A 12037-nucleotide genomic window follows, 5' to 3' on the forward strand; every position below is an offset into this window, starting at 1 on the left:
CGGTAAGAAACAGAGGACACAGGTTTGCAGTCTCTCTCTTTACCTGGTTTACTGACGACTTCAGGCAGCCACAGTACAGGGCACCAGATCACAGGTACAGGCAGGGTCCGGCCGGCTTGGAAGCGAATTCAGAGTCCCCTTTACCAGGTGGCGTTAGAAGCCTTCCTACTAGCGCGGTGGTGTAGTCCCTTGCTGCCTATGGCTTCTGTCAAGGTCCTCACAGTTCTCTCTGTCCTCCTTAAAGGTGGGACACAAACCCGTATGACAGGTGGCTTGAGCCTTTTTACAGGGTCTCTATCAAGACCCGGGCTCTATGCGCCATTGTGTCTCCTGGGTATTAGGGCGGACAGGTGACGTGTAGTCCAGCTGTCCTGCCGGTTTCTGCTGGGCCTCGGTGAGTCCGACACAACCTCGGTCTTCCGGCTACTGGTGTCTGCGCTCTGTAGAGAGGTAGCTCAGTCGCAGCTATTCTCCCCAGGTCTCACTCTCCTGTGCTCCGTTCTCCTGCACGCTCTCTACAAAGTGTTCTCTTTCTGTATTCTCTCTATCCAGGAGCTGCAGCACCCTCTTGACTGCACGGCCCCTCACACATCTTTCTGCCTCAGACTGTTCCAGTCTGTCTGGCACTGACTAACTCACTTTCTCTCCAGACCAGAATATACAGTACAGACCAAAAGTTTGGACACACCTTCTCATTTAAAGATTTTTCTGTATTTTCATGATGATGAAAATTGTACATTCACACTGAAGGCATCAAAACTATGAATTAACACATGTGGAATTATATACTTAACAAAAAAGTGTGAAACAACCGAAATTATGTCTTGTATTCTAGGTTCTTCAAAGTAGCCACCTTTTGCTTTGATGACTGCTTTGCACACTCTTGGCATTCTCTTGATGAGCTTCAAGAGGTAGTCACCGGGAATAGTTTTCACTTCACATGTGTGCCCTGTCAGGTTTAATAAGTGGGATTTCTTGCCTTTTAAATGGTGTCGGGACCATCAGTTGTGTTGTGCAGAAATCTGGTGGATATACAGCTTATAGTCCTACTGAATAGACTGTTAGAATTTGTATTATGGCAAGAAAAAAGCAGCTAAGTAAAGAAAAACGAGTGGCCATCATTACTTTAAGACATTAAGGTCAGTTAGTTCGAAAAATTGGGAAAACTTTGAAAGTGTCCCCAAGTGCAGTGGCAAAAACCATCAAGCGCTACAAAGAAACTGGCTCACATGAGGACCCAGGAAAGGATGACCAAGAGTCACCTCTGCTTCTGAGGATAAGTTTACCTGAGTCACCAGCCTCAGAAATCGCAGGTTAACAGCAGCTCAGATTAGAGACCAGGTCAATGCCACACAGAATTCTAGCAGCAGACACATCTCTACAACAACTGTTAAGAGGAGACTTTGTGCAGCAGGCCTTCATGGTAAAATAGCTGCTAGGAAACCACTGCTAAGGACAGGCAACAAGCAGAAGAGACTTGTTTGGGCTAAAGAACACAAAGAATGGACATTAGACCAGTGGAAATCTGTGCTTTGGTCTGAAGAGTCTAGATTTGAGATCTTTGGTTCCAACCACCGTGTCTTTGTACGACGCAGAAAAGGTGAACGGATGGACTTTACATGCCTGGTTCCCACCGTGAAGCATGGAGGAGGAGGTGTGATGGTGTGGGGTGCTTTGCTGGTGACACTGTTGGGGATTTATTCAAAATTGAAGGCATACTGAACCAGCATGGCTACCGCAGCATCTTGCAGCAGCATGCTATTCCATCCGGTTTGCGTTTAGTTGGACCATCATTTATTTTTCAACAGGACAATGACCCCAAACACACCTCCAGGCTGTGTAAGGGCTATTTGACCAAGAAGGAGAGTGATGGGGTGCTACACCAGATGACCTGGCCTCCACAGTCACCAGACCTGAACCCAAATGGGATGGTTTGGGGTGAGCTGGACTGCAGAGTGAAGGCAAAAGGGCCAACAAGTGCTAAGCATCTCTGGGAACTCTTTCAAGATTGTTGGAAGACCATTCCCGGTGACTACCTCTTGAAGCTCATCAAGAGAATGCCAAGAGTGTGCAAAGCAGTTATCAAAGCAAAAGGTGGCTACTTTGAAGAACCTAGAATATAAGACATAATTTCAGTTGTTTCACACTTTTTTATTAAGTATATAATTCCACATGTATTAATTCATAGTTTTGATGCCTTCAGTGTGAATGTACAATTTTCATGGTCATGAAAATACAGAAAAATCTTTAAATGAGAAGGTGTGTCCAAACTTTGTCTGTACTGTATATCTAGAGGAGCCACCCACAAGCTGGATCAGAGCTTCCCCTTCTAGCCTGGAGTGTGAACATGTTGTGTGCTTTGTGGTTACCTGATAAAAGAGATCCTCCTTTGCTTCCAAGCGTGATATCAGTCTCCCCGTGAGGAAACCAATGCCACTGTGACAACCAGGACCCTGGGGTGTCACACTATCATGAAGTCTTCTCATTATGGTACACTTAGATACTGAAAAAACTTACTCCCTGGAGAGTGTTTTCTCCACATGGGTGGATGTTCTGAAGGGGTTTTTCTTCACCATGGAAAGGATTCTGCTTTCATTCACCTATGTTGTGTTCTGTTGATGTCGAGGCCTCTTTGCATTCCCATGCTCACCAGTGCGTTTATTTTTCTTCAGAATTTAACAAACTGTGGATATTACAACTCCTAACATTGCTGCTATCTTTATGATGGATTTCTACTTTTTTTTCAGCCTACTGATGGTCTGTTTCTCTTCCATTGAGCGCTCCTTTAACCACATGTTGTAGTTTCACAGTAACAGCTTCCAAATGCAAATGCCATTCCTAGAATCAGCTCCAGACCTTTATGCTGCTTAATTGATGATGGATTAATGACGGAATAGCCCATGCAGCCCATCAAAGAGCTTTTTCAGATAATTGTCCAATTTACCTTTGGTTACATGAAAAAGAGGCCGCTATATATGGGATATGAATACCCTCACATTAAAGCTGAGAGTCTTCAGTTTAAGCTCATATGATTTATATAACTGTATCTTGAATATGTTCTGGGAAACTTTTAAATTGCCAAAACCTATGTCACTGTCCAAATATTTTTTTACCTAACTGTATTTCAGTGCAGAGTGGGTGTAAAAGGTTGGGATCTGGAGCCAACAGCAACTGATATTGTAACACTGATAAAAGCCAGCAGAAAACTGCTATTTAATCAGAATAAGAATATGAATGAGGGCTTTGTACATTACAGAATATGTAGAAAGGACAATAAGCCGTTTTGTCCAACTGATGGAAATTTACATCCTTGAATCAGATGTTGTCAAACTTTTTAATTGTTATTTCCTTAACTTTACTTCTGTCAAAGAAAATGTTCTTCCCTCTCCTACCCTGTGCCAACAGAAAGGGTCCAAGTGAACAATTTGCTGACTGGTGCTACTTATTACAAGCGGAGGCGAGACCTGCAGCTCATTCCCAGAGAAAGGAGATTATGAGATTTGAGAAATACATAGCAAACGTTGAATAGTTCTTTAGTATTGGACTGGGCTGGATTCTTAGATGACTTTAACCCTTTTTTTTCTATCTCATTCATTGATTTCCAGCAGCGAGCTTGGATATCATGCCGGGAACAGGAGTTATCTTTGGTGCTATGGTAGTCATGGTATGATATACTGTTGTGCCATGATTCTTTACTGGTGCAGTAAAGTAAGGGTTAAAATAATAGGCTTAAAAAGATGGGGGAAAGGCTTTTCAGAATTAATTTAGAAATACTTTTCTCGAGGAACAGCCCAGTGGCATTGTCAGGTGCTGGAAGTGCAACTCTCTGAAGGTAAGTTTTTCTGCTGTTTTATAAAGTTTTGCTGCTAAACGTTGTTTATTTTCAGAATAATCGATCTGTATGGTGATAATAATGTAAAACGAAGGTCAAAGGCAGGATTATAAGAAGCTACCATTGGTAGCCGCTCTAACAGGACAAGAAAGGATTAGGCTTTGTCTACACCTGTCCTAAAACCTATAATGAAAGCCATGGAGGCATGGAGTCTCTCGAGCTATGGATGCCAACAGTGCTCGGTAGACCCCATTAACTTACAATCAGTCAAGATCAATATTTCTCCCATCAAACTGGCAGATTCTGCAATGGAACCCCCTACCGAAAAGTAAAGACTGCAATCACATCAGGTTTGGAGTTCACGCTCAGTCTATATGCCAGGAAATAACCTTATAGACCCAATGGATGCCCCAAAAAAAGTTTCTTCTTGGCCTTAGCCGGTCATATATATTAGAAAGAAAAATATATTGTATAATTTACTAATATACTCAAATTTGCGAATGTGCCCTGATCTCAAGATATTTGCATTGGTTTGGGGCCCCGACAGCTCTATTTGGGTTTGACTGGCTCATTTCAATAGCTAAGCCAGCCCCCTTGTCGATCATGGCCAATGTAATGACAAAGAGGTAGGAACCGCTTATGGTTTCAAAAAAAGGCTCAGATTTTTTTCTAGAAATTTTTGTTCCAAATGTTGATTCAGTCAATCAACACTCGTGATCAGGAGACAAAACTTGCTGTTTAGGTCAGAGAGCATCATGCATTAGGGATGTACCTATATTCCATTCCATTACCCTTTCCCATCCCCTGGGTGAAATTCATGGTTATGCGTCGATAGTTTTTCAACATGAGGCTGCCATAAAATATTGCAAATGTTGGTGTTCTCGTACCATTCTCATCAATCTCCCTCAACAAGGGTGGAGCTGGGATGGATGGGGGAGTGGCGACCGCCACTTGTCAAATTCATGGCTGGCGGAGCTCGCTGCACTACAAACTTTACTCCAGCAGGGATTGGAGTAGGATTTGTCGCAGGATGTACACAGAGGAGCGCGTCACTCACCCAACAGTCTTGATTCATTAACACCTTCATGATTCCATTTTTTTGTTTACATTTTTTCCTACCCTTCTTCCAAGAGCCATAACTCTTGTATTTTTCCATCCACATAGCCGTATGAAGGTCTTTTTTTGCAGAACAAGTTATATTTTTGAATTACACCATTCCTTTTATCATGTGATGCATGGAAAAAGCGGGAAAAAAATTCCAAGTGCGTTGAAATTCCCCAAAAATTCCAAGTGCATTGAAATTGCAAAAAAAGGGCAATTCCAAAATTTGTTTTTTGGATTTTTAAAATTTACCATTTTCACTATACAGTAAAACTGACTTAGCAGCATGATTCTCCAGATCCATCCGGGTACGTAATGGTGAACATGTATACTTTTTTTTCTTTTTTTAATTTAAGTGGTGAAAAAAAAATTGGAAATTTTGTATAAAAAACAAACATGTTTTGCTTGTGTTGCCTTTTCCCGAGGCCTTATAATTCTTCTGGATATGTGGCTTATCTTTTGTGTCCTGAGCTGATGTTTTCACTGATACAATTTTGTGGTAGATACAATGATAAGAAGTAAGCTGCCAGCAGCAGATCTTGATGATTTGCCAAATGCATTCAGCATGGCAAAAAAATCCTCAGACGACCATTAGTAATCTCACTGGTAGCTGCCAGGCCGGTGAGTACAGGTATTTGTGCACGTGGCGCTCATACTCCAGACAGAATAAATTGAGATGTTTTGAAATTTTGTCATTTTTTCATCATTTGCAGATCAGTAACTTGTTTATTCATCCTGTGGATTACATACAACTTTTCTTTCTTACTGTTGCTGTCACGCTGCTGCAATGCAGGTAGGTGCAAGCTCCACTAGATGGCTATAGAGAGGAAGGAGGGCTGCACCTTGACAAAGCAGGCCTGTCATGCAGTAGCGAGTCTACCACTAGGTGGCAGCAGGAAAGTCAAACAAGCTGGGTAGATGTTAGTCAGTAGCACAGTACCAAAGGAATAGACAAAACACAGAGTCATAGACAAGCCAAAAGGTCAGCAACAATCAGGAACGAATTGTCATGCTGCTGCAGTGCAGTAGAGCACAACATCCACCAGGGGGAGCTTGTGAGGGAACTTAGGCTGCACACACAGAGCAGCACCACAGAGCAGCAGCACAGGCGCCACCATGTGGCGAGAGATTGGTCAAACAAGCCGAGTCAAAAAACAATTAGGGTATGTGTCCACGTTCAGGATTGCTTCAGGCTTTGGTCAGGATTTTATGCAGGTAAAATCCTGACCAAAACTGCACCTGAGGTCACTGGCAGGTCACCTGCGGTGTGCCTGCGTGTTTTGCTCATTGTAGCAACATGCTGCGTTTTGAAAAAACGCACCGCATGTGCGTTTTTGCTGGAAAAACGCATGCGTTTTTTAACGCATAGTGGAGTCGGGATTTCATTAAATCCCCTCCACTATGCTGTAACATCTGGACGCTGCGTTTTTGACGCTGCGGCTCAGCGCTGCGTCAAAAATGCAGCGTTTCCTGAACGTGGACACATACCCTTAGAAGCAGAAGTACCAGAAGGTGCAGCAGTACACGTGGTCAGGAACAAGCCAGGGGGTTCAGCACTGGTCAAAAGCGTAAAAGACAAAGACAGAAAGCAAAAGCGAGTCCAAATACAAGCCGAGTCAAACACCAGAGAATCAAGCCAACTAACAGGGAACACTGGAAAAGGACAGACAGAGGGAGACAACAGACACGGGTCCGAGTCAGGGATCACAGCAGGACAAATCAAGATCTTCCAGAGTCAGGTACACGTGCCAAATGCAGAACTATAGCTGACACCGCCAGCAGGATGCATCGGAGCTAAATAGCAAACCTGAACCCAGAACGAGGCAGAGCAAAGTTAACCCTTGACATGATCCACCCAGAAAAAGGGCAGACAGGACAAAAACCCCAGAACGGATCATGACATGGATAATCCAAAGACATAAGCAGGTCAGGATACAAGCCAAGTCAAAACCAGGGGAGTAAACACATAAAAGGGAAACACTGAGTCAAGATGGGGATAGTGGAAAACAGAGACACGGGTTGAGGCAGCTAACGCAGCAGGACAAATCAGGATATACCAGAATCAGCTACACATGCCGAAGGCAGAACTATAACTGACATGGTCTGCAGGACACAGCGGGGATAAATAGCAAACATGAGACCAGACTGAGGCTAAGAAAGTTAACCCCTGGCATGACCAGACCGGAAAAAGGGGAAGATAAGACTCAAAACCCAGTCTGGATCATGACAGTTGCAATTTCAATGTTATGGCGTGTATGTACAATGATATTCCACGTTGGTCTTTCATTTCAAGAAGCAATAACAATGTTGTTAGGACCAGTGCACTCTTTGATTAAACCCTTCACCTTGAATCCTGTTTCACCTTCATGACCAGGCCAATTTTTTCAATTCTGACTTTCACTTTATGAGGTAATATCTCTGGAACATTTCAACATTTCTGAGATTTCTTTTTCATGACATATTGTACTTCATAATAGTGGTAAAATTTGCTCAATGCGACTTGCATTTAATTGTGAAAATATCGGAAATTTGGTGAAAATTTTGCAATTTTCAAACTGTTAATTTTTATTAATGAGAACTTTTTTCATTTTTTCCACATAAATTTTACTTTAGCCCCAATTTTTTTTATTACATATGGAGTAACAGGAGAAAATGGACTTCAAAATTTGTGTGCAATTTCTCCTGAATACACCGATACCCCATATGTGGGGGAATTCTACTGTTTGGGCGCATGGCAGAATGCCGAAGGGAAGGAGCGCCATTTGACTTTTGGAACACAAAATTAGCTGGAATACATAGCGGGTGCTGTGTCGCATTTGCAGAACTACTGATGTGCCTAAACAGTGTAAGGCCGCCGTCACACATGCGAGTTTTACGGGCGTAAGAGCGCAGAAACTACGTGCGTAAAACTCGCATAACATACGGCACAATGCTTCTCAATGGGTCTCGTCCTATCAGCCGTATATTACGGATCCGTAATATACGGCGTTCTACGGCCGTGCAAAATCGCAGCATGCTGCGTTTGTCAGCGTATTGCGCAAAAAAATCGCCAATGAAAGTCTATGGGGCGAGAAAAATACGGATTCCACACGGACCAGCAGTGTGACTTGCGAGAAATACGCAGCGGTGTTGATGAAAAGTCGGTAATTCAATTGCCGGCTTTTCATTTCTCCTTCCCAAACCCGACATGATATGAGACATGGTTTACATACAGTAAACCATCTCATATCCCATTTTTTTTGCATATTCCACACTACTAATGTTAGTAGTGTGTATGTGCAAAATTTGGGCGCTGTAGCTGCTAAAATAAAGGGTTAAATGGCGGAAAAAATTGGCGTGGGCTCCCGCGCAATTTTCTCCGCCAGAGTGGTAAAGCCAGTGACTGACGGCAGATATTAATAGCCAGGAGAGGGTCCTTGGTTATTGGCCCCCCCGTGGCTAAAAACATCTGCCCCCAGCCACCCCAGAAAAGGCACATCTGGAAGATGCGCCTATTCTGGCACTTGGCCACTCTCTTCCCACTCCCGTGTAGCGGTGGGATATGGGGTAATGAAGGGTTAATGCCACCTTGCTATTGTAAGGTGACATTATGCCAGATTAATAATGGAGAGGCGTCAATTATGACACCTATCCATTATTAATCCAATTGTTTGAAAGGGTTAAAAAACACACACACACATGATTTAAAAGTATTTTAATGAAATAAACACAGCGGTTGTTTTAATATTTTATTGCTCTCTCAATCCATTTGCAGACCCTCGCTTGGCAAAACAATAAACACACAATATACATACCTTCTGCTGACCCGTCACGTCCCACGAGGTAATCCATCTGAGGCTATGTGCACACGTCAGGATTTTGTCAGGATTTTGTCAGGCTTTTTCATCAGGTTTTGTAGCCAAAACCAGGAGTGGGTGATAAATGCAGAAGTGGTGCATATGTTTCTATTATACTTTTCCTCTAATTGTTCCACTCCTGGTTTTGGCTACAAATCCTGAGGAAAAATCCTGACAAAATCCTGACAAAATCCTGACAAAATCCTGACAAAATCCTGACAAAATCCTGACGTGTGCACATAGCCTGAAGGAGTTAAAATAATTTACAAGCAGGAGCCCTGCAAATGCAGCTGTGCTCGTGCTTGTAATTCCCCGGCGAATGAAGGAAATGTAGGTTATTGACCTACATTTCCTTCAGTCGCGGTGATGCGCCCCTGCTGGATGTTCTCATGAACTGCAGCCTGGGAACTTTTTCCCACGTTCCAGGTCATATGAGGACATCCACCAGGGGGCGCATCACTGCGACTGAAGGAAATGTAGGTCAATGACCTACATTTCCTTCATTCGCCGGGGAATTACAAGCACGAGCACAGCTGCATTTGCAGGGCTCCTGCTTGTAAATTATTTTAACACCTTCAGATGGATTACCTCGTGGGACGTGACGGGTCAGCAGAAGGTATGTATATTGTGTGTTTATTGCCAAGCGAGGGTCTGCAAATGGATTGAGAGAGCAATAAAATATTAAAACAACCGCTGTGTTTATTTCATTAAAATACTTTTAAATCATGTGTGTGTGTGTTTTTTAACCCTTTCAAACAATTGGATTAATAATGGATAGGTGTCATAATTGACGCCTCTCCATTATTAATCTGGCTTAATGTCACCTTACAATAGCAAGGTGGCATTAACCCTTCATTACCCCATATCCCATCGCTACACGGGAGTGGGAAGAGAGTGGCCAAGTGCCAGAACAGGCGCATCTTCCAGATGTGCCTTTTCTGGGGTGGCTGGGGGCAGATGTTTTTAGCCACGGGGGGGCCAATAACCATGGACCCTCTCCTGGCTATTAATATCTGCCGTCAGTCACTGGCTTTACCACTCTGGCGGAGTAAATTGCGCGGGAGCCCACGCCAATTTTTTCCGCCATTTAACCCTTTATTTTAGCAGCTACAGCGCCCGAATTTTGCACATACACACTACTAACATTAGTAGTGTGGAATATGCAAAAAAAAAAAGGGATATGAGATGGTTTACTGTATTTAAACCATGTCTCATTTCATGTCGGGTTTGGGAAGGAGAAATGAAAAGCCGGCAATTGAATTACCGGCTTTTCACAGATATCGCGCTGAAGTAAATATAAATACAGACTATATATATATATGTGTCTCAATGACATATATATATATATATATACTGTATATATGTTTTACCGAACATTTGAGCACATAAATCCATTAGATGTCGGTTTTGCAAGCCTGCGAGAAAATATCGCAGTACGGATGCCATACGGATTACATACGGAGGATGCCATGCGCAAAATATGCTGACACACCCTGCCTACGGATCACTATTTTGGGAACATTTCTCCGTATTACGGCCGTATTACGGCCGTAAAATACAGACCGTATTGTCTTACGCCGAGTGTGACGCCGGCCTTAATCCCTCACAAGTAACCCCATTTTGGAAACAACACCCCTCAAGGAACTTAACTAGAGGTGTGGTGAGCAGCTTAAGCCCCCAGGTGCTTCACAGGACTTTATATCGTTGAGCCGTCAAAATGTAAAAATAAATTTTTCACACAAAAATGTTGCTTTAAACCTAAATTTTTCATTTTCACAAGGAAAAAATGGAACACAATTTGTTGTGCAATTTGTCCCGAGTACACAGATACCCAATGTGTGGGAGTAAACTACTGTTTGGGCACACGGCAGGCCTCAGAAGGGAAGGGACGCCAATTGAATTCTGGAGTGCAATTTTGCCTGGAATAGATTGCAAATGCTCCTGACATGCCAAAACATCAGAAATCCGCTCAAAAGATCATATTTTACACCTCTTGAGGAACTCGTCTAGCTGTGTAGTGAGTATTTTTAACCCTCAAGGAATTGACAGAATTGTATAACATTGGGTTGAGTCAATGAAAATTTAATTTTTTTTCCACTAAAATGTTACTTCGGCCTCAAGTTTTCAATTTTCAAAAGGGATAATAGGAGACCATGAATCACAAAATATGTTACATATATAGTGTGCCAATACCTCATACGTGGTCGAAAACTACTTTAGAAGTACACTGCAAAGCTCCAAAGGGAAAGAGCGCCACATTGTAGTGCAGATTTTGCTAGAATTATTTGAGGGTGCCATGTCACATTGGCAGAGTCTCTGAGGTGTAAAACAGCAGAATCCCCCATAAGTGACCCCATTTTACAAATTACACCTCTCAATGAATTCACCTAGGAGTGCAGTGATCATATTGACACCACGGATGTGTCACAGAACCTTTCACCAACAACAATTATTACATTTTTATCACAAAGATTATTTTGTTTTAGCCCCAGATTTTACATTTTCACATGGGGAAATGGATGAAAATGGCACAAAATTTGTCACTCAATACTCCATATGTGGCTGTACTGTACTACTTAGCCACATGGCAAGACTTGGGGGGAAGGAGCACTATTTGACTACTGGTGAACAAATTATCATAGAATAGTTTGCGGGCTCCATATACAGAGCCCCTAAGAGCTAGGAAAGTAGAATCTCTCCACTAGTGACCAAATTTTGGAAATTACACCCCTCTGGGAATAGCCACGATATTGACTCCATGGGTATTTGCCAGAAACAAGTGTGACGCCCCAGGGTCCTGGATGTCACAGTGACATTGCTTTCCTCATGGGGAGAGTGATGTTACACTTGGAGGCGATGAAAGATCTTCTTTTATCAGGTACCACAATGCACACAACATGTTCACACTCCAGGCCACAAGGGGGAGCTTTTGATCCTATTCCTAGGTAACTCCCCTATATATATTGTGGTTTGGAGGAAAAAGTCAGTTAGTTCCTGTCATAGAGAGGCAGAGGAGAGTGCAGAGCAACATAGAGTGTCAGGAGGTCTGAAGGGGCCCTGTAGTCTGAAGTACTACAGCCCCTGGAGAAAGAGACATACAGAAGGAAAGAACATAGTTCAGTGAGCGTGAAGGAGAGCGAAGCACAGGAGAGTGATATCAGGGGAGACCAGCTGCGAATGAGCTGCCTCCCTCGGAAGCGCAGATAACCGGTAGCTGGAATACCGAGGTTGTAAGAGACTCTATGACTTACAGCAGAGACAGGCAGGA

The 12037-nt window shown here is 43.0% G+C and overlaps 1 protein-coding gene across 3 annotated transcripts in view; it reads left to right on the top strand.

Annotated features, from left to right (window-relative positions):
- The window catches only part of LOC143776693 (cationic amino acid transporter 2-like), a 75150-nt gene that overhangs the window by 11709 nt on the left and 51404 nt on the right, over positions 1 to 12037 (top strand). The window contains exon 1 of one of the 3 annotated variants that reach the window (XM_077266358.1): positions 3712 to 3832. The exons of the other annotated variants lie outside the window; for them this stretch is intronic. The gene's annotated coding sequence lies outside the window, so the exon portion shown is untranslated. Of the gene's footprint in view, positions 1 to 3711; positions 3833 to 12037 lie in introns of those variants that run through there. 3 annotated transcript variants of the gene reach the window in all.

Source organism: Ranitomeya variabilis, chromosome 5 (genome assembly GCF_051348905.1).
Source record: "Ranitomeya variabilis isolate aRanVar5 chromosome 5, aRanVar5.hap1, whole genome shotgun sequence".
NCBI classification, from domain to species: domain Eukaryota; kingdom Metazoa; phylum Chordata; class Amphibia; order Anura; family Dendrobatidae; genus Ranitomeya; species Ranitomeya variabilis.